The sequence below is a fragment of the Salvelinus sp. IW2-2015 genome, linkage group LG6.2 (genome assembly GCF_002910315.2).
Source record: "Salvelinus sp. IW2-2015 linkage group LG6.2, ASM291031v2, whole genome shotgun sequence".
NCBI lineage: Eukaryota > Metazoa > Chordata > Actinopteri > Salmoniformes > Salmonidae > Salvelinus > Salvelinus sp. IW2-2015.
The window spans coordinates 18,581,499-18,605,530 of NC_036846.1; the positions used below are offsets into that span (position 1 = coordinate 18,581,499).

At 39.1% G+C, this 24,032-nt stretch overlaps 1 long non-coding RNA gene across 1 annotated transcript; it reads left to right on the forward strand.

Moving 5' to 3' along the window:
• The first annotated feature begins 7,820 nt into the window (after nucleotides 1-7,820).
• On the forward strand, nucleotides 7,821-12,570 carry LOC139027977 (uncharacterized). The gene is made up of 4 exons (XR_011480104.1): nucleotides 7,821-7,919; nucleotides 9,892-10,160; nucleotides 12,248-12,324; nucleotides 12,483-12,570. It is a non-coding gene; the product is annotated as an uncharacterized lncRNA (long non-coding RNA).
• The last annotated feature ends 11,462 nt before the right edge of the window (nucleotides 12,571-24,032 follow it).

Here is a 24,032-nt window from a genome sequence, read left to right on the forward strand (position 1 = left end):
GTCTGGGTGTATGTATTGATATGTAGGCTACGTGTGCCTTTGGGATAAATGAATTATGTAGTTCTGTCCTTGAGCTGTTCTTGTCTATTAACGTTCTGTATTATGTTATGTTTCATGTTTTGTGTGGACACCAGGAAGAGTAGCTGCTGCTTTTGCAACAACGAATGGGGATCCTAACAAAATTCCAAAATACCAATGCAACCATTTTTATCTCAATATCAAATCATTTCTGGATAACAACTAGGTACCGTACTGTGATAAAAATAAAAATAAACTTAGCAAAGATACATTTTTTCGAGCAAGAATTTTGCTCTGACTTTCAAGCTCTTACACTAAAAGGGCATTATCATAATTTTCACAGTTTCACAGTACTATTCAAACTCCAGTTGAAATATATATATAAAACACAGGAAAAATCACTGGGCAATAAAAAATAAATACCATGGTCTTAGCTTGTCTTATTAATATATTTGATTATAGTGATAGTGTGATGAACCAGCCCAGCCTCACATTCAATTCGCGCATATATGTACAAAATGTATTTCAGCAGATTTCGTGCGTTTTTGTGCATTTTTGGGGTGGTTCAATTCGTTTGAAAATACACKAATTTCTGTGCTACTTAATTCGTGCGAAAATACACGAATTTCTGTGCTACTTAATTCATGCGAAAAGACACGAATTTAACCAGTAGGCGACACACAAGCCGTTGCAACAACCATAGACGCGATCGCCTGTATTTATTTATTTTACGTTATGAATATATAGATATTTTGTCTTTTTTTAACCATTTAACCATAAGAGGTTATATATATATTGTCTTTATTTAATCCCTACTATTAAAAACATTGTGGTTTATGCTATAAGTGTAACTGTTTTCGATTTTTCTAACAGATCTTTTCAGGATAGAGATAATGTAAGCATGCATGATGGTTAGATGGTGTTTTTATTCGTTGGTAGTTCATGTATTTCTTAAAAAAAAAAACGTGTAAACCATTTTATTGAACAGAATGTAACTGAAAATACATGGCACCTTGCCATTGTCCATCATATAACAAAACATTTTTTTGTTCGTAATAAACATTTGGGGAACGTATGCAGTCATTGTAGTCCTTTTACATTTTTGTTTTGCCAATCAAAATTAACCAAAAACGTTAACCCCGTAATAAAGGCCTAGGGTGGCTGAGTGTAAATACTGGCTCTGATGTGTAAGCACCTTTTCACTAGAAAGTTCTTGTGTTCCAAATTACCGTCAGTGCGAAATAGCTAGAAAGCTTTCCGTATTTCCACTTGGCTGCACCTTACGGTTACGGTAACGATAAATCAAGGTGCAGATACCTGCGTCGACCTGTGTCGAGCAGCAAAACACCGGAAAAGCTTCTAGCCTACCGGAAAGTTACAAGAAGAACAAGAATAGTTTAAACCTCATCCGGTCATGTGACACTCTGGATGCCCTAAAAGCAATTTCAACCGTTTTTGAAAATGACGCCTGGTAACCCCAAAAATAACCAGGTGCATGAAAGTTTGAACTTAGAAATTAATTTTTTGAAAACCTCCATAAATCATCAGGCCATTGACTGCGAGAAGAAAAAACATAAAATAATTTTCCAGAAGAAAAAAATCTGAAATATTTTTTGAAAACCTCCCCAATAAATCACTCAGGCCAGCACCCATTGATTTTGGGGCGGTAGTATAGCGCTCCCAGAGCGGGTATGGAAGTCTGGATCACCCCTAAGCATTTAAGGGCTCTGTGTGTCTTTAAGCACCTACTTTTCACTCCATCCTTGCTGTGTGTGTGTGGTGGTGTGTGTGTGTGTGTGGTGTGTGTGTGTGTGTTGTGTGTGTGTGTGTGTGTGTGTGTGTGTGTGTGGTGTGTGTGTGTGTGTGTGTGTGGTGTGTGTGTGGTGTGTGTGTGTGTGTGTGTGTATGTGTGTGGTTGTGTGTGTGTGTGGTGTGTGTGTGTGGTGGAGAGAGAGCTTTTTCTTGACATCTGTTTTTAGCGAAATTACTGATTTTACAGTTTCATGAGGTTTGAACCGATTCACACATTTTAAAGNGCTGTACATTTGATTTCCTGCTGTATACATTTAGTAACAGTGCTGAACAGGTTCTAAATTGTTGTCACCACAAACCCCCCCGCCCCCCCACACACCATTTTTGTAGAAATATAAATGAAAGAAATGGTGTGATTTTAAATCCTCTCCACAATAAATAGTGTTTAACACTGTACTACTTGAAAGTTAAAGCAAGCAGAGGCAGATCACCTCCTTGATATAATGACTCACAGAATAGAATCAGGCATGAATTCAGAGTTTACTAAAATGTTTATATATTATACCACCAAACTGGATGATGAGATCTGGGGAATTCACATCATATATTTCTCATCGGAAGATACTGACCTTAATCATGCTGATACATTCATTATGATTACTTCATTTACATTAATCATTTTGATAACTAGTCAAAGCTTAATTAACTTTTACACCAGAAATATACTTAAGTTGGGTACTTCCTTACCTGTGGTAGGGTTGTTGACCCCAGTTGACTTTTCTTTCCATTTTCCATCACAGTGCAGACAGTTACTGAGTATTCAGTAGCAGGTTCCAGGTCAGAGAGAGTGATGCTGGGTGAAGATGTGGTAGTAATGTGTGGTTTTGTCCCTGGACAGCGGTAGGAGATCTGGTAATGATGTTGGGTTTGGTTCAATCCTGGTGGCTGGCTCCAGCTAACAGCAGCTGATGTGGTGTCCACTGAGTCAACAGTCAGCTGTCTGGAGCAGGAAGACTAAGGGAAAATACATTATTATTAGTGCAATAGTTTAACTCCAGTAATATATCACAGACAAGAAGAAGAGAGTATAGTAAAATAGTAAAGGCCAGATTGTAATTCCTTTTGGTGTGGGAAGAAATAAGCTAAAAACAGAAGTCACACAACAGAAGTTGGATTTGTAATGTAACAAAAATGAAAGGTTTCACTACATTCATATCTGATGGCACTGCACCTCTGCTAAATTAGAGCAAAACATTTAAATAGTAAAACATGTATGCTGGGATTATAAATCTCTTTCACGAATACTACCGAAGGTGGCTCCCCTTCCTGTTCGGTGGGCGCTCGGCGGTCGTTGTCGCCGGTCTACTAGCTGCCACCGATCCCTTTTTCCTTTTCGTTTATGTCTGTCTAATTGTTTTCACCTGTTCCTTGTTGGGGTTTTTGGATGGGTGCTATTTAGGTTTGTTTTGCCCGCTAGTGTTTGTGCGGGCTTATTAGTTGTTACGTGTGGTGATGTTACGTGGCTGTTTTTGGGTTTCGCTGTCCAGTGTTGGTAACAAGGTTTTGGGGTTGTGTTTGCGCCAGTGTTTTGGGCATTCACCCATGTTTGGACCTGATACTTTTTCCGAAGGACATTAAAGCTTTTTCCCGTACATTTCGCTCTCTGCAGTTGACTCCTCATTCATTACACTCACCCGCCGTTACAGAAGCCCGCACCTCCAGATGGAGTCAGCAGGAGCAGCGACCACCCCTCTCCCCACGATGGAGGAGAGAGTCCTTCATCATACGTCCATCCTCCATCGCAGTGGATCAGCAATGGATCAGATGATGGAGAGGATGGACCGTTGGGAGAGGAGTGGTCTCCCTACTACCCCACCTACCCTCCACCAGCAACTCTACCATCTCCTCCAGCGGGATCCGGTGCCAGCGCCCTGCGCATCACGCCTCCGAGGGAGTACGATGGAGCAGCGGTTGGGTGCCAGGGATTTCTGCTACAACTTGATCTCTACCTGGCCACCATTCGGCCTGCTCCCTCGGACGAGGAGAGCGTGAGTGTCCTCGTTTCCTGCCTGACGGGTAGGGCCCTGGAGTGGGCCAACGCCGTCTGGAATGGGCCCGACTCAGCGAGGGGTCACTACCTGGATTCACCCGCCGTTTCCGGGCTGTGTTCGATCATCCCCGGATGGCCGAGCGGCGGGTGAGAGGTTGTTCCATCTCCGGCAGGGGACGAGGAGCGCGCGGATTTTGCATTGGACTTCCGAACTTTGGCCGCTGGAGCAGGGTGGAACGACAGGGCCCTGATAGACCATTACAGGTGTAGCCTAAGAGACGTCCGCAGGGAGCTGGCTTTCGGGACACTACGCTCAGCTTGGATGAGCTGATTGACATGTCAATCCGGATAGACCATCTGCTGGCTGCTCGCGGATTTTCTGAAAGGGTCCTGTCAGTTCCACCTCCCTGCCTCCCCCACTCCCATTCCTATGGAGCTAGGAGAGGGCTGCGTCTAGGGACCCAGTGTGGCCGGAGAGGGCACACTTCCGGTCGGTGCTGGAGGAGTCCATCTGAGTCGAGAGGGCAGGGCGACACTCCTCGGTCACCCCAGGTGAGTCAGCACCACACTCTCCCAGAGCTTCCTGTTGGTCACATGTTTTTGTTAATTGTTTTCTAAGGTTTTTCCCATCTCTCCAGTACAGAATGGTTACCTTGAGGAAAATGGGGTCATGCTTTTTCAGTTAAGGGAAGGGTTTAGGTTTTAGTTGCTTATTAGGCTATATACTGTATCAATGTGTGGCTGATGCTGCCCCTCATCTCTGATTCTCCGCTGGGCTTGCAATATCAAGTGCGCCTATAGGCTATTTAGTGTGGTCTCAATCAAATGATCAATAGCCTATAGGCTATAAGTTACAAAGTGCATGCTCAGAGAAGCAGAGAGCAAAGTTATATTTCTAAGATAGCTGCTGGTATGGTGTAAATAAAACTAGGCTGCACTAGCCTATGTTCTGTTCAGTTTGAGAAGGAGAGCGCAAATATGAGGAGGATCAAAGGTCAACTGTGATAGCTTGCAACTACTATTATAGATGTATTTTTTTAACAATATGTTTCTGTCCCATGATGTATTTATCAGAGTTACTGACCTCCCAAAAAGCCAGATTCGAGTAACTTACATTTTGGTGTTGAAACTTGATGCACTAGCCGCTGCCAATTCAATCTGAAGTGGACAGCTCATGGTGCTGAAAGTAGACAAATTCCAGTAGGAATAATTCATTTCAACGTCTTCATTTTAATTAGACTTTACTAACAACAAGAGGGCTTTGTGTTGGTGCCTATTTCTTCCTATTTAAGAAATAATAGGTAGGCCTACCTGTTTGACAGACTAATTTAGTTTATAGGCTGCTATATCCATATATTTGTCGTTCAATTCCTCCACCCACCATGCACTCTTTAAATGATCTACCTCTGGGCTCTCCCGAGTGGTGCAGCAGTCTAAGGCACTGCATCACAGTGCTAGAGGCGTCACTTCAGATCCGGGGTCTGTGTTGGCTGTGTTGCAGCTGGCCACGACCGGGAGACCTATGAGGTGGCGCACAATTGGCCCAGCGTCGTCCGGGTTAGGGGAGGCTTTTGCCGACTGGGATGTCCTTGTCCCATCGCGCTCTAGCGACTCCTTGTTGCGGCCGGGCGCATGCACGCTGACTTCGGTCTCTAGCTGTACGGTGTTTCCTCCGACACATTAGTGCGGCTGGCTTCCGGGTTTAGCAAGCAGTGTGTCAAGAAGCAGTGAAGCTTTGCAGGGTCGTGTTTTGGAGGAGGCTCTCGACCTTCGCTTCTCCCGAGTCCGTACGGGAGTTGCAGGGATGGGACAAGGCWGTAAGTCCCAATTGGTGAGAAAAAGGGGTAAAAAGTACCAAAATAAACACATATATAGTTTACCTCTGTAACAGTGTAGGGCTGTTAAGTTACAACCAAGACTCTAATTGAGGGTGTATGAGAGGGTATTCCATAGGCCTACCTTTTATTAAAGAAAATCTTAAGATTTTGAAAACAATAAATAGGATCCGATTATATAAAGTGATCTATAACAGTGCTTTGGTCTGCGATGCTTTATGCTAGAAACAAGCTGTAAAATACCCAGGAAAGACGTGACGCCAATGCAAAAGGGGATATCATTGTTTTGTTACTTTGACATTCATAGACAGAGCTACAACCTCATAGACAGAGCTACAACCTTCTGTAACTGAGGACAAAACATTGACTTGCTTGGGAATTAATCTAATTATTCACTATCAATTGATTAAGCTATTCACTTTCTGTACAATAGAATATGTTTAAACCAGACAGCTTTTAGGGAAACATCGACCTTCTCTCATTGGTTTAAGTCATGGAAGAAGAGTAGCCAGCAGTTAAAGCTTACATTTTTCTGTGTCGGTTGGCCTACTCTGCGGGGTGGTTATGTAGACCTACTCTGTCTGGGGTGGTTATGTAGACCTACTCTGTCTGGGGTGGAAAGGTAGTCTATCTGTCTGGGGTGGAAAGGTAGTCCTACTCTGTCTGGGTGGAAAGGTAGTCCTACTCTGCTTGAGTTGGAAGGTAGTATCTCTGTGAAAGTAGTCTACTCTGTCTGGGTTGGAAAGGTAGTCCTACTCTGTCTGGGGTGGAAAGGTAGTCCTACTCTGTCTGGTTGGAAAGGTAGTCCTACTCTGTCTGGGGTGGAAAGGTAGTCCTACTCTGTCTGGGTTGGAAAGGTAGTTCTACTCTGTCTGGGTGGAAAGTATCCTACTCTGTCTGGGGTGGAAAGTAGTCCTACTCTGTCTGGGGTGGAAGGTAGTCTACTCTGTCTGGAGTGTAAAGGTAGTCCTACTCTGTCTGGGTTGGAAAGGTAGTCCTACTCTGTCTGGGTGGAAAGTAGTCTACTCTGTCTGGGGTGGAAGGAGTCTACTCTGCTGATGAGGTAGTCCTACTCTGTCTGGTGGAAAGGTAGTCCTACTCTGTCTGGGTTGAAAGGTGTCCTACTTTGTCTGGGGTGGAAATGTAGTTCTACCTGTCTGGGTGGAAAGGTAGTCCTACTCTTTCTGTGGTGGAAAGGTAGGCTTAACTTTGGAAAGTACCATGCTAGATTCCTAATGATCAATAATGATTTGCCAACAGGGACAGTTTTGTTGCAAACAAGACACACTGATTTGGCATTGGAGAAATATGATAAGATAACACATAGGCTTATCTCTCTGTCTTTCTAGAATGTCAATTCTGTAATTTGTTGTGGTACTAAATGATTCTGCTCTATTAGTCAATGACGTAGATTTGCATGACATTTTTATAACAGGCCACATTTTTTTAAGGCTGTAATTATGATGTAGATTCATGCAATGCTTTACTATAAAGGAGATCTTTCCACCCCTACTCTATCCACGGTGGTCTGTGACCACAACCTTCTGGCCTGCAGCCCTGTGTGATGTCATGATTCCTGCATTGACATGCAATGCTTAAAGAAGAACAGTTTCTAAAACTGCATATATGGCGCTCTGGTCTGTCCAATAACTGAGGTAAACGGTACATGTTCTCTCCTACCACATTATTGTAATTATTATTTGGGGGGATATTGGGGGGTCACTTTTTTTCAAGCGTTCAGCAGGGTTAAGGTAAAATATATTTTGGGAGGGCCATCGATTTTCATTTCAGAGAGGTCCGATTTTCTCCATGTAATCTTTATTATAAATAAGCTTCACCTCGTTTACAAATCCAACTTCTGTTGTGTGACTTGAGTTTTAAGCTTTTATCTTCCCATTTCAAAACAAACCTTTTCTACTCTTCGACTACTATTCAACTTTATCCTGTAATATATTCTGGAGTTAAACTGTAGCCCTGACAATAATGTATTTTCCCTAGTACTTCCTGTTCCAGACCAGCTGACTGTTGACTCAGTGGACACCACATCAGCTGCTGTTAGCTGGAACCAGCCACCAGGATTGTACCAAACCCAACATCATTACCAGATCTCTTACCAGTGTCCAGGGACAGAACACACATCACTACCACATCTTCACACAGCATCACTCTCTCTGACCTGCAATGGTACTCAGTACTCTGTCACTGTCTGCACTGTGCTGGAAAATGGAAAGCAAGTCAACTGACGTCAACAACCCTCACCACAGGTAAGGAAGTACACTACTAAAGTATGATGTCTGGAACTGTAGTTATTGGAAACGTGTTTATGGTAGGCTGACATTGCGTAATTGATTACGTGGGTCAAATTTGATCAACATAAGTATATTGTTCCATTTCACACGGTGTTGCTGACTCAAGAGCAGCATGATTTTCCATGTTGAAGCGGTCCTATAGCCTATATATTGTCTAAACAGCTGTTCACGGCTCGTCTCACTGTAATAGGCTGTAGGCTGTTTTGGCTATTTGGATCTCCATTCACCTGTTGTTTTACTGTTAATGTAACTAGTCTAATATAGTCTGTGTCATGTCTTTATCTATCTGATATTATGTTTAATCTAACTAGTCTAATATAGATTGTGTCATGTCTTTATCTATCTGATATTATGTTAATGTCACTAGTCAATATAGATTGTGTCATGTCTTTACTATCTGATATTATGGTAATGTAACTAGTCTAATATAGTCTGTGTCATGTCTTTATCTATCTGATATTATGTTAATTACTAGTCTAATATAGATTGTGTCATGTCTTATCTATCTGATATTATGTTAATGTCACTAGTCTAATATAGATTGTGTCATGTCTTTATTCATCTGATATTATGTTAATGTAACTAGTCTAATATAGTTGGGTCATGTCTTTATCTATCTGATATTATGTTAATCTTAACTAGTCTAATATAGATTGTGTCATGTCTTTATCTATCTGATATTATTATATGTACTGTCTAAATAGATTGTGTCATGTCTTTACCATCTGATATTATGGTAATGTAACTAGTCTAATATAGATCTGTGTCATGTCTTTATCTATCTGATATTATGTTAATTAACTAGTCTAATATAGATTGTGTCATGTCTTTATCATCTGATATTAGTTAATGTCACTAGTCTAATATAGTTGTTTCATGTCTTTATCTATCTGATATTATGTTAATCTAACTAGTCTATATATATTGTGTCATGTCTTTATCTATCTGATATTATGTTAATGTACTATGTCTAATATAGATTGTGTCATGTCTTTATACCATCTGATATTATGTTAATGTAACTAGTCTAATATAGTTGTGTCATGTCTTTATCTATCTGATATTATGTTAATGTGACTATCTAATATAGATTGTGTCATGTCTTTATCTCTGATATTATGTTAATGTACCTAGTCTAATATAGATTGTGTCATGTCTTATCTCATCTGATATTTGTTAATGTACTAGTCTAATATAGATTGTGTCATGTCTTTAACCATCTGATATTATGGTAATGTAACTAGTCTAATATAGATTGCGTCATGTCTTTATCTATCTGATATTTATTTTATTACTAGTTAGGCCTACTAGTTACCGCTGTTTTCTTCTGTTCATTCATTCATTCATTCACATTTGCAGTTGTGTCTAAGCCAAACTATTCAGTATTTTTTTTTGCATGCATGAATAACTAGGTTAATACTTACAGCATTTAGTTAGCTTATTTTGGTAAGACAGCTGTGTGTACATTAGGCTGTTTGTAATAGGTGAATTATCCTCTCTATCTTGTAGTCTATATTCTTTACAAAACAGCATTGATTGAGGCGCTGTCCATTGTGCTGATACAGCGCAGCAGAGATAGGTACAGATTTCAAAAGGACACCATGATCTCAGTCTGGACATTTGAACTTTATGTTTATTGCGGTAGATGAGAATGATTATATAAGCAGAATTCTATATTATTCCAATGCAAGAACTCCCGCTGACCCCAAAAAAATGTTTACCCCTGTGGCGCAGCGGAAAATTCTATTTTGTTACTTACAATAAAGCTATTGTTGTGTGACTTCTGTTTTTTGCATATTTCTTACCCATATCAAAAGGAATTGCAAGCTGGCCTTTTCTACTTTTTTACTACTTTTAAACTTTTTCCCTCCTGTAGTATATTACTGGAGTTAAACTGTAGGCCTGACAATAATGTATTTTCCCTTAGTACTTCCTGTTCCAGACCAGCTGACTGTTGACTGGGTAAGCATCATATCAGCTGCTGTTAGCTGGAGCCACACCAGGATTGGAACAAACCCAACATCATTACCAGATCTCCTACCACTGTCCAGGGACAGAACCACACATCCAATACCACGTCTTCACCAGCATCACTCTCTCTGACCTGCAAGTGGTATCTCAGTACTCTGTTCACTGTCTGCACTGTGCTGGAGAATGGAAAGCAAAGTCAATTGGTGTCAACAACCCTCACCACAGGTAAAAAAGTACTCTGCTTATTATTATTTTGTTGGTGTCAAAGTTTATTATTATTTCTTTTTTATTTTCACCTTTATTTAACCAGGTAGGCTAGTTGAGAACAAGTTCTCATTATATAACTTTGACTAGTTATCAAATGACTAATGTAAATGAACTAATCATTTGGATGTGTCAGCATGGGTTGTGAAGTTTTTTTCCTGAAGATAAATATGTGATGGTGAAATCCCCAGATTTCAAAATGCAGTTTGGTGTTGAAATCAATATAACTTTTAATAATATCTGATTCATGCTTGCTTCCCATTAGTGTAAGTCATTATGTCAAGGAGTTGATCTGCCTCTGCTTGCTTTTACTTTATCAGTATTACAGTGTTAAACACTATTTATTGTGGAGAGGATGTATTATCACAACATTCGTAATTGGGAGGTGCTGGAACACCTCTAACTTATTTGTTATAATTAATACACTGACACATTCTTTCAGCTACAGAATATCTCACCAACGCGTTTCCATCACCTCTTCTCTTCTATCTCCTTCATTCCTTTAGCTACAGGTATTCTCCCACAGTGTTTCCATCACCTCTCTCTTTTCTATCTCCTTCATTCCTTTAGCTTCAGAATATCTCACACAGTGTTTCCATCACCTCTTCTCTTTCTATCCTTCATTCCTTTAGCTACAGATATCTCACCAGTGTTTTCATCACTCTTCTCTATCTCCCATTCTTTAGCTACAGAATACTCACCACACGTGTTTCATCACCTCTTCTCTTTCTCTCTCCTTCATTCCTTTAGCTACAGAATATTCCACCAGTTTTCCATCACCTCTTCTCTTTCCTATCTCCTTCATTCCTTTCTTGAGTTGCAGAGAGAGGGGCTGTCAACAGTTTAATGAAATATTCATGCCTTCGGAAAGTATTCAGACCCCTTGACTTGTTTCCACCTTTTTGGTACATTACAGCCTTATTCTTAAATTGATTAAATATGAATTTTTCTGAGTAATCTGCACACAACCCCCATAATGATAAAGCGAAAACTGTATTTTTTTATTTAGCAAATGTTTTAAAAATACAAAAACAGAAATACCTTATTTACATAAGTAAAGGCACACACTGGGGAAGGGTACCAAAACATTTCTGCAGCATTGAAGGTCCCCAGAACATAGTGGCCTCAATCATTCTTAAATGGAAGAAGTTTGGAACCACGAGACTCTTCCGAGAGCTGGTCGCTCAGCCAAACTGAGCAATCAGGGGAGAAGGGCTTTGTCAGGGTGGTAACCAAGAATCCGATGGTCACTCTGACAAACCTCCAGAGTTACACTGTGGAGATGGGAGACTTCCACGACTATCTCTGCAGCGCTCCACCAGTCAGGCCTTTATGGTAGAGTGGCAGACTGAGCCAGTTGTCAGTAAAAAGCACATGACAGCCCGCTTGGAGTTTGCCAAAAAGCACCTAAAACAGACCATGGAAACAAGATTTTCTGGTCTGATTAAAACCAAGATTGAACTCTTTGGCCTGAATATCAAGCGTCATGTCTGTGGGAACACGGTCATCCTCAGGACCTCAGACTGGGGAGACGGTTCAGCTTCAACATGACACCGACCCTAAGCACACAGCCAAGACGACTCAGGAGAGGCTACTGGACAAGTCTCTGAATGTTCTTGAATTGCCGCCTGAGCCCGGACTTGAACCTGATCGAACAACTCTTGAGAGACCTGAAAATAGCCGTGCAGCAACGCTCCCCATCCACCTGACAGAGCTTGAGAGGATCTGCAGAGAAGAATGTGAGAAACTCCCCCAGATACAGGTGTGCCAAGCTTTGTAACGTCCATACCAAGAAGACTTGAGGCCGTAGATCGCTGCCAAAAGTAAAACGGTCTGAATAATAAAATTAAAAAATCATGAATTACCAACATTTCTAAAAACCTGTTTTTGCTTTGTCATTATGGGCTGTTGAGTGTAGATTGAACAGGGGGAAAACAATTTGAATATATAAATAAAGCTGTAACGTACCAAACATTTCAAGGGTTCTGGAATACTTTAAAGGCACTTTATTTAGTTGTTGAAAACACTTATATTAATGTTCCAAACAGATTCCACTTGGCTTTGGATATTGTGCTTATATGGACTACTGTCCGTCCTTCCTGCTCTTTTATAGGCCAGCAGTCAGGTAGGTACTGTCCAACAACATGTCATCAATTCAACTGCAAATTAATGCATTCAAGCCTAGTTGGCCAACCATTCTATGAGGAAAAAATATAAACTAATGGGAATATTTAAATAAACTCTTAAAACTGTAACATTAACATTACTATATTTTCCACTTAGTACTTCCTGCTCCACACCAGCTGACTGTTGACTCAGTGACACCACATCAGCTGCTGTTAGCTGGAGCCAGCCACCAGGATTGGACCAACCCAACATCATTTACAGATCTCTCATACTGTCAGGGACAGAACCATACATCTACTACCACAATTCTTCACCACAGATGACTTTCCTGACTCTGAGATACCTTGCCACTCAGTACTCCTGTTATTGTCTCATGTGCTGGAAAATAGGATGCAAAGTATGGTGTCAAGACCCTCACCACAGTAAGTTCTCTTACTTTAAAAATGATGTTATAGTGTCAAAGTTCAAAAAAAATAAACTAATGTAATGAATAATGAGTAACAATTTACTTTGACTACATACCCATAATGCATTCTACTATTACTTTGGGTCCCACATATGCATTCAGGTGTAAAGTCCAATCTATTTTCTATCTGAAGGCGCGTTTAGCTAGTGGCTAATAACTGTGCAGTTTGCCCACTCGGATCATAACAACAAATAAGGTCTAGTATGAATTCTATTTAGTCAATGTAATGTCATTTCTATTTCCCCATTCATAAAAGCCTTTATAGAACATGCTATATGGATGGACTCAACACAGAAGTTAAGAAACTTTAACATTTATAAACATTTTCAGATGAAGTACAGAAAACCAATTTGCTGAGAGGACTTCACTAAGAATTTCTTCTTATTACATTTTCAGTTGACTTTCTTGAATAAGATTAGAAATATTGCATATTCAAACCATTCAAATTATAATTTTCCCATATGGTAATTTTCATTGAAGAAAAAAACCCTAAAGCTAAGGTTCTGGGCTGGTTTCTACTAAGCTAACATATGGAAATTGTTTTAAGATGGTCCATACAAGGCGGCATTAGCTCCTGATTAATTGTCACCCTGTAGGATATAAGAATAACATGAACCACACTTACATTTCGTTTGATGTTTTCGTTCAGTTGTGTAATCGCATCAACTACATTTTCTTCAACTATTAAAAAAGACATTTCTTCACTTGTCCCAAAACTTATACTAAAACCAAAATATAAATGTAACAGTAGAAGGTATTCTCATGTTTAATGAGCTGAAAAAAAAGATCCTCAAAATGTTCCACAACATATAGACCCGGACACAAATCTTGGATTGCTACCTAAGCCGGTTGGTTCATTCGTTCACGGTCGTAGCCAGACGACGACCCAGTTATCAGTTTTTGTTCTAATGGACGCACCAGTCGTCTCTCCAAAGTTCCATTGCCATTCTGGTTGGCAATGTTCTTCCTTCTTGCTACAGCAACTACGGCTAATTGTAACATCAAAACCGTGCAGCCACAATATCAACACGCTGCTGCATTTGCATAAATTTAAGCTTTTTTCTAGTGACCTTATTTAGTAGTATCCATAACAATTGTAGCGAATGAGGTGCGATTTCGCCTGGCAAGTAAAACTCTCGCTCTCTCGACCAGGACCACTGTTTTTAGTAGGATCTAGCAACAAACGACATAATCTAAACAAATCTTTCAAAAACTGCAACTCGGGAAAGACTGGCAAACTAGATTGCAACTTCATTTCGTTTTTTACCTTTTTTCAAATACATTTCTTTGTATATTTCCCTAAAATGATGCTTCAGTTGATTCATTATTTGAACTACTGGCTTAGAACCGCTGTCTTGCTTGTCTGTGTCTCATCTTTACTATCACTTGTCATTACTATGGACAGCTGGAGATCGAATTAATATTGAAACAATGTTGCAATGTCGACAAGACAGCAAGGTTATACAAAATCTGCTTTGAAAACAATAATGTTAGTCTAAAAGAAATGTTGAGATAAGTCTAGACGTTTTTAGTGGAGTATTCAAGTTTATGAATTGCGCGTCAGATGGAACAGAGTAAAATAGGCTTTTATTGCATAGATGAGCCTGGTGTAACTTGTGAATAGCATGAGAAATGCTGTTTTTAACAAATTCAGAATACAGCGTTATGTAGAACTACCCGTTGTTTAATGCCCATTCATTCCATGACAACATTTATTCAGTGAGGACAAGAGATGTCATAAGGCAGGGTACCATAGCCCGTGACACGTTTTGTCTTGATCCTCTTAAATCTTACTAACAGCTGAAAAAACACAACGGGAACAGCTTCTTAAGTCTTCTTTATGGCTGCAAGCGCCAACGTGATTGTTGAGTAGCCAGTGTAAATCGTGCCCAATTTTTCAAACGGCCTTCTTACTCATATCTTGCTTGTACATATGATACTTATTTTCTTTTTGGTAAGAAAACACTTTCTAGTTTCTTTAACCAGTTGATATTTATTTCTCTGAGTGACACAGTCCTTCTGTCCAGCACTTTTCTGGGACCAGGAAAGTGAAATGTCAGAATCTTTTGCCTCTTTTTCATCTTTTGATGCCTATAACATTCGTCTAACACCTTACGAGTCTGCGACAGTCTTATACGCTCTTCCTATTGGTGTAAAGAGGATGTCAGAGAAGAATTTGTTTTGCTCTCTGGTGTGGTGGAAAAAAACCTATTTCTTTGCATGAGCGCCATACCTCTCGGTTTCTGAGGAGTGGGATGGACTTCTGTTTTGCCTTCCTAGCGAACGGCTAAACGTCTCCGGCTCGAATTTTTTTGATATATGGAATATCATCGTTAATGTATGTTTTTTTTTCATATAGTGTCTTAATCAGATATTGAACACTTTATTCGGGGTTTTTGCCGTGTTCCTGTCGATGACTGTGTTTTAGTTGGGCCACGTACTGGAAATGTAAATGAACAGGATATTTCTTTCTTCTGAAAACGAAACAACGATATCTGACAGGGCGCCTGTTTCCAACATTCTGATGAAGATCAGCAAAGTAGACTCAACCTTTATGATGTTTTTTCATTTATCTCTGTCGTGCATGTGAACGGGTGTCGGGCGGCCAAAGTGTCTCTCTTTGTGGCTACGCTCAATATAGCGATACATGTCTTTCGCTGTAAAACATTTAATAAATCTGGAAAATATTGTTTTGGAATCACAAGTGCCTATCTTCAATATGCTGCCAATACTAATATTTTTCGGAAAGTTTTATGATGAGTAATAAGCTATTTGGCGTTGATGCTGTTGGTGTCTGTAAATATTTTATGGGCTGCTTCTCGTGCACTTTCTGATTGTAGCTGAAATGTAAGATATAGTATATACCTTGAAATATGTAATTGGTTTGAAAAATTAATATGCTATACCAATAAAATATGTATCCAGTGCTGTCATCTGATTGGTTTCTTGGTTAGTGGTATTATATCTATTTGGTTTCGAATTTGTGATAGCAACCTGATGGAGGTAAGGAAACTTGTATGCTCTATGGTGGCTCATTTGGCTAACGTGGTTATGCTAATAGATTTTACTTATTTGTCTTTCCCTTTGTAAAACATAAAAGTCGGACATGTGGTTTGATTCACAAAGAAGTTTATCTTTCATCTGGTGTCTACTTGTTAATTTGAAAGTAATTTTTTAAACTAGTCTTTTGAATGTCGCGGCCGCGTGTCACTTTGAGGCTGTGATGTTGTCATTAGTGTACGTGTATCGGGCTGCAGCCATAAAAAGGTTTTTAATATGTTTCTATTCGTGATTTTAAAATTCTGACAACTAGCTATGTAAAATATGAATTATTAGGAAAAGTCAGGGAAGGAGCAGCGGACGTTGCTGCTTTTTTAAAAATATTGTTTACGTCAAATCCATACGTCAGAGTCGTTTGCCTTGCGTAAAATGAGAAGCGTGTCAATCATATAATAATATAAAATATGAGAAAGATTTAAAGTGGGGACATTTTGCCCTTCTTCGCAAGTCACATTAACTATTTTAAGTGAGTGGAAACCTTTCTAACACAGGTGTTAACACTTAGATTAGCATTCCCCTTCTTATTCACTAATAAATAGCTGCTACTCGGTTACTACCAGTTTAGCTGCGACAGTTTATTAAACATGTTTTTCTAACTAAGGACAATAAACGTTACCAAAATCTTTTGTAATTCATTAACATTTAGTGTTTAAAGTCTACAACTATCTCACTATTTTAAGCATTTAATTGTACTTTTGCACTTTCGGAACCTTTACACAACAGGAAAAAATAAGAGAAGGAACATGAGTTCTTTCTGGCTGCATGGTGCGATAGGGTGAGAGGTCAGTAAAATGTCACTTCAGTTGACCTTTGCTTCTACAAAAATCATCAAAAAACACAATTAACATTTGTTAACCTTTTTTTGGTTCACTATTTCATGGACTGCGTCTACATGCACATTTATAAATAAGATAAATTGGTTAAGAGGAAGTTCGATCATTAACCTGTCAGCTCTCTCTCGTGTCAGTTGAATGCAGCTGGGTTCCTGCCTCATTAATTCTTTCCTGTTTTTCAAAGTTTGTAATGCTGAAAAAATACAATTGTAATAGTGAATTTTTTTTTAAACTTAAATGGTTTTTTGAAAAATTTTGAAGGTTTGATGACGATTTGTAACTTGTATTGACCGATTTTGAAAACACACATGTTGACATGGCCAGGGGCTTACCTAGCTGTAGCAACTAGCTACGGATCAGTGAATAAGATGGAACATGCCTGCTCCTTACCACCCGTGTTAATACATTTTACTCTTAAAATAGTTATGCTATTAGTCTGGAAATGGGATTGAATTTTAATGGTGGTGAATGGTTCAAGAAAAGTTAAACTGAAAATTTCAATAATGGCCAGTGAGTCCTCAGCAATCTGGAAAACGTAAATAAAGATGTTCACATTTCCTATTTAAACATGTGTGTTCATCGTTAAGCAGGCTCTAAAATGCTTTATTGAATGGGAAAATAAAATTGACGTAACATTGCATATAATTTCATACATACCAAGTTCTTCACTGCGTAATTATGGTGCACTGGAAAGTATTCAGACCCTTCACTTTTTCCACGTTTTGTTACGTATGCCTTATTTTAAAATGGGATTAGTATAGACCAAAATATCATCATGATCAACACACATACCCCATATGGACAAAGCAAAGGTTTTCTAGACATTTTGTGTAAATTATAGAAATAAATAAAAGAATTCTATTTACATAAGTATTCAGACCTTGTGCTCATTGAGACTAAACATTTAGCTCAGGGCATCCTGTTTCCATTGATGTCTCTTGAGATGTTTAAACTGTGGAGTCCACCTTCTGATAAATTCAATTGATTGGGCGCATTTATTTTGGAACAGCACACACCTGTCTATGTAAGTCCCAGTTGGACAGTGCATGTCAGGGGTGAGATGGCGAGCAGAGTTCATTTGAATTGAAGCACATGAGTACGTTAGCGGAATTCAGTTGAAGTCCAAGACCTGGACAAAAGGCATAAAAATGTATGTGAAAAATGAGTCTTTGATGAATCGTTGGAGTGCCTTCATTGGATAGAATGTGTTATCTTGGGGAAACCCTTTTGAAGTCACGAGGACTGGTTAATAGAAGACGTTGGGAAGTGGATGCAGTTAAGTACCAGAGTGGTATGGTGTTGATATTGCGGTGTCTATAGTGACAGGAGGGTAATGGTGTTGATATGTGTGTAGTCATAGTGACCAGGCAGTGGGTATGGTGTGTTATCGTGTAGTCATAGTGACCAGGAGTGGTTATGGGGTTGATATCGTTGTAGTCATTAGTGACGAGTGTATCGTGTGATATTGTTGTAGTCATAGTGACCAGGAGTGGTTCATGGTGTTGATATTGTGTAGTCATAGTGAGCCAGGAGGTTGAATGGTGTTCGCTCATCGTTATCATAGTGACCAGGAGTGGTTTTATGTGTTGATTCGTGTGTTTCTAAAGGCAAATGGATCGTGGCGATTGTGCTAGTGAAAGTATCGACACATGAAGGTAACAGGCTTGATTTCAGGGCAGTACCTTGTTAAGGTGTATATCTAGGGTGTTCCAGTTGTACATGATAATCCAAATCTTGGTAGGATACCTCAGGAGTAGTAATGCACATCGCTTGACCCGTTTGGAGAATGGAAAAAGGAGCAGAGTTTATCTGTATTATTGATGTTTGATGGATTTACCGACGCTATAAAGCCTGGAGTTACAGATACGCCCCATAGAGCGTTTGTGCTAAACCGAATGCAATGCAGAGGTTAAAAAGTTTGGCCATGTGTCACTTGTTTGCAGACGAAGGGATAGGTTATTGAAGGTCTTTGAATGGAAAATGTTGTAATGGTGGGATTTCTGAATTCCCTGACTGCCTGTTGGTGTGAAGGGTTGAGGGTGTCAGGATCAGAGCTGTACATGAATCTCCTATGTGAATGGAGGTGAAGCGAAGTTGAAAGGGCAAGAGGCCTACAGTTCGATAGAAATTATGCGGGGAATGCACCACAACCAGTTGCAAATGCTCTATACATTGAAATCAAGTGATCTGGATACACTTATTTGTGTAAAGGGTGGATTTTGTATATTGTATAGCCACAGTTATTAAATGTATTGCATAGGATCCAAGAGCTCAAACAAAGCTGCGACATAGTTTTATCTGCAGCTAGAACTGTTTGGCCTCCAAGACTACTGTCGCAGGAAATGCCTCCATCAACAGGACTTCTGACCTGTGTTAGACCTGATTAAAAGAATAAGGCAGGCTGATTTAGTTTAATTAACTTGTTTCCTTACTGATTAGTGTGATGGTTTTTCTTTTTTTCTTTGTCTTCCATTATTTATTTCCCTTGATTTTTTCGCCTTTGTGGTCGGGTTTCCGGCTCGCCTATTTATCTTAATTTTTTACCCCGCATTTTTTCCTTTTAAGATCTTTATTATCTGTAAGTACAGTAGGGCGGAATGCACAATTTAATGTTCAAAACGCCATACACAAAGATGAGACTAAGAAGTGCATGTCAGAGCAAAAACCAAGCCATGTGGGCAAAGGAATTGTCCGTAGAGCTAGAGACAGGATTTGTCGAGGCACAGTCGGGGAAGGGTACCAGAACATTTCTGCACATTGAAGGGTCTGGAAAAAACACAGTGGCTCCATTTCTTAAATGGAAGAGTTTGAACATTCCAAGGCTCTTTCTAGAGTGGCCACCCGGCCAAACTGAGCAATCGGGGGAGGAAGGCTTGTCAGGGAGGTGATCAGAACCGATGAACTCTTACAGCCTCTAGAGTTCTCTGTGGAATGGGAGAACATTCCAGAAGGACACATCTCTGCAGCACTCATCAATCAGGCCTTTATGGTTAGAGTGGCCAAGAATAGAAAGCCGCTCCTCAGTAAAGGCAAATGACACCACTTGGAGGTTTGCAACAGGCACCTAAAGACTTGACTTATGAGAACAACATCTCTGGACTGATGGAGAACCAAGATTGAAATTTTTTTTGGCCTGATGCCGCGTACATCGGAGGAACCTTGGTGCACCAATCCCTACGGTGAAGCATGGTGGTTGGTAGTGATTCTGCTGTGGGGATGTGTTTTTTCTGCAGCAGGACTGGAGGACATTCAGGTCGAGGGAAAGCATGAACGGAGCAGGTCATTATCAGAGAGATCCCTTGATGAAAACTGCCTCAGAGGCGCTCAGGACTGCAGATTGGGGTCGAAAGGTTCACCTTTCAACAGGACAATACCCTAGCACACTTCCAATACTCAATGCGGGAGTGGCTTAGGGACAAGTCTCTGAATGTCCTTGAGTGGCCCAGCCAAGCCGGACTTGACCCGATCGAACATTCTCTGGAGGAACTAAAAATAGCTTTTGCTTAGCGATGCTCCTCATCCAACCTGATTCAGAGCTTGAGAGGATCTGCAGAGATATTGGGGAGGAACTCCTCCAAATTACAGGTGTGCCAAGCTCGGAAGCGTCACACAAGAGGCTGTAATCGCTGCCGAAGGTGCTCAACAAATACTGAGTAAAGGGTCTGTGAATTACTTATGAAATGTGATATTCATTTGTTTAATCTCTGAATAATTTTGCAAATGTCAAAAAACTGTTTTAGCTTTTCATTTATGGTGGTAGTGTGTGTAATTGATGAGGGGAAAAACACGATTTAATCAATTTTACGAATAAGGCTGTAATGTAAACAAATGTGGAGAAAGTCACAGGGTCTGAATACTTTCCGATGCACTGTAGGACATTTAATATTGGTGTTATATATCAGAGTTGGCAAACAGACAGTTTAGATACCCCCACGAATGCTTAGCTGTAAATGTGCCTAGCTATTAAATGGTTGTGAATGGGAAAATTAGATTTGTACTTAAGCCTTGAACTGGCATTAGGATTAATGGGTTACGGAAAGAGTTTCTGTACCTGAGTTCAACTACAACGATGTTGATTTCAGTCAAATTAGTGAGGATTCACCCCGCCCTGTGGAATCGTCTGGATATATTGTGCAAATGAATGTGTTCTAACGAATCAAATATGGATGTGTCAAGCATGGCATGTAAAGGTTCGTACTTCCCTGATTCTAAATATATGATGCGTGAAATTCCCTCATCTCATAATGCAGTTATGTATTGGCATCAATGAAAAGTTTAGAATAATATATCTGATTCATTATTGCTTCTATTCCTGTTGATTCATTCTGTCAATGATCTTCCTCTGCTTGCTTTAACTTTAATAGTAGTACAGTGTTTAAACTTGTTATTGTGGGATGAGGATTATATAAACATTATATTTATTTCTTTTTTTCAAATTTTGTGGGGTGTGGCTGCAACCAGTTTAGTCAGAGGTGCAGCACCGTTAATAAATTAATATAGCGGAAACTTCTTCATTTTGTTAAATTACAATTCCAACTAATGTTTGTAAATGACTCTCTGTTTTTTAGCATATTTCTTTCCCAATATCAAATCAGTACTTGCAATTTGGCCTATTCTACTTTTCATCCTACTATTGTTATTTTTCCCTCTGTACTATGCACAGTATTTTGGAGTTTAAACTTAACAGCCGGACATTAGTATTTTCCCTTAGTACTTCCTGTCAGTACCAGCGACTGAGTGACTCAGTGGACACCACATTCAGCTGCTGTTAGCTGGAACCAGTCACCAGGATTGGACCAAACCCAACATCCAATGGATGTGTCAAGTAATGGGATTGTAAAGTACAGTTATTTCACTATTGAGAATATAAGTATGGTGGAATTCACAGACTCATCATGCGAATGGTAATGAAATTAATAACATTTTCATGATATCAGAATTCATGCTTGCTTCCCATTAGTGTCAGTCATTATGTCAGGGTTGATTTGCCTCTGCTTGTTTTTACTTTTATCAGTTAGTTAACAGTGTTAAACACTGTATTGTGGAGAGGATTTATAATCCAGCCATACATGTTTTACTATTTAAATGTTTTTGCTCTAATTTAGCAGAGGTGCAGTGCCATCAGATATGAATGTAGTGAAACCTTTCATTTTTGTTTCATTACAAATCCAACTTCTGTTGTGTGACTTCTGTTTTTAGTATTTCTTCCCACATCAAAGGAAATTACAATCTGGCCTTTACTATTTTACTACTACTCTTCTTCTTGTCTGTGATATTTTTAGAGTTAAACTATTGCACAATAATAATGTATTTTCCCTTAGTACTTCCTGGTCCAGACCAGCTGACTGTTGACTCAGTGGACACCACATCAGCTGCTGTTAGCTGGACCAGCCACCAGGATTGAACCAAACCCAACATCATTCCAGATCTCCTACCTGTCCAGGGACAACCACACATCACTACCACTCTTCACCACGCATCACTCTTCTGACCTGCAATGTACTCAGACTTACTAGTACTGTCTGCACTGTGTGGAAAATGGAAAGAAAGTCAAATGGGTCAACAACCCTCACCACAGGTAAAGAAGTACATACTAATGTGATGATGTCTGGAACTGTAGTTATTGGACAACGTGTTTAGGAAAGGCTGACAATTGCGTAATTGATTACGTAGGTCCAAATTTGATCATAACATAAGTATTTGTTCCATTTCACACGGTGTTGCTGAACTCAAGAAGCAGCCATGATGTTCCATGTTGCAAGCGGTCTTTCTAAGCGGGCCTATTTATTGTTCTAATCAGCTCTTCATACGGCTGCGTCTCACTGTAAGAGGCTGTAGGCTGTTTGGGCTATTGATCTCCATTCACCTGTTGTTTACTGTGTTTGTTTACTGTTAATGTAACTAGTCTAAATATAGTGTGTCATGTCTTTATTTATCTGCGATATTATGTTAATGAATCTAGTCTATATATATTTGTGTCATGTCCTTATCTATCTGATATTATGTTATGTAACTAGTCATAATATGCGATTTGTGTCATGTCTTTTATCTATCTGATATTATGTGTAATGTAACTGTCTAATTATAGATTGTGTCATGTCTTTATCTTGATGATGATGTTTTACTGCTCTAATGTAACTAGTCAATATAGATTGTGTCCATGTCTTTATCTATTCTGATTTTGTTAATGTAAACTAGTCTATATAGATATGGTGTATGTCTTTATCCATCTGATATTATGTTAATGGTAACTAGTCTATATATAGTGTGTTATGTCTATCCATTGATATTTGTTAATGTAACTATCTATATAAGATTCGTGTATATGTTCTTTACTTATCTGATTTATGTTAATGTAACTAGTTCTTAATATAGATTGTGTCATGTTCTTTATATCTATCTGATATCATGATGTTTAATGTACTAGTCTATATATTAGATTGTGTCTGGTCTTTATCTATCTGATATTATGTTAATTAACTGTCTAATATTGATTGTCGTCATGTCTTTAATCTATCTGATATTATGTTATCCTAACTAGTTAATATAGATTGTGTCATGTCCCTTTATCTGATATACGTATGTTAATGTAACGAGTCTAAAATAGTATTGTGGCATGTCTTTTTTATCTAAATAGTAAATGTATATGATGTCTGTCTATGATCGTTATGTTAATGTAACCTAGTGTCTAATATAGATTGTGTCATGTCTTTATCTATCTGAATAATTATTTAATGATAACTAGTCTAAATAGATTGTTCATGTCTATCTTATCTATCTCGATATTATGTTAATGTAACTAGTCTATGTATAGATTTTTCAGTCTTTATCTATGCTGATATTTTATGTTACTGTAACTAGTCTAATATAGATTTGGGCTGTCTTTTATCTATCTGATATTATTTAATGTAACTAGGTCTATATAGATTGTCTCTGTCTTATCTATTGTCTAGTCTAATATAGATTGTGTCATGTCTTTATCTATCTGATATTTATGTTACTAGGTCTACTACTTGTTACCGCTGTTTTCTTCTGTTTTCATTCATTCACATTTGCAGTTGTGTCTAAGCCAAACTACTCAGTGTTTTGTCTTTGCATACATGAATAACTAGGCTACTACTTACAGCATTTAGTTAGCATTATTTTGGTAAGACAGCTGTGTGTACGGCTGCATTCACATAGACTGTTTGTAATAGGTGAATTATCCTCTCTATCTTATAGTCTATATTCTTTACCAAAACAGCATTGATGTAGGGCGCTGTCCATTGTGCTGATACAGCGCAGCAGAGATAGGTTACAGATTTCAAAAGGACACCATGATGTCAGTCTGGACATTTGAACTCTATG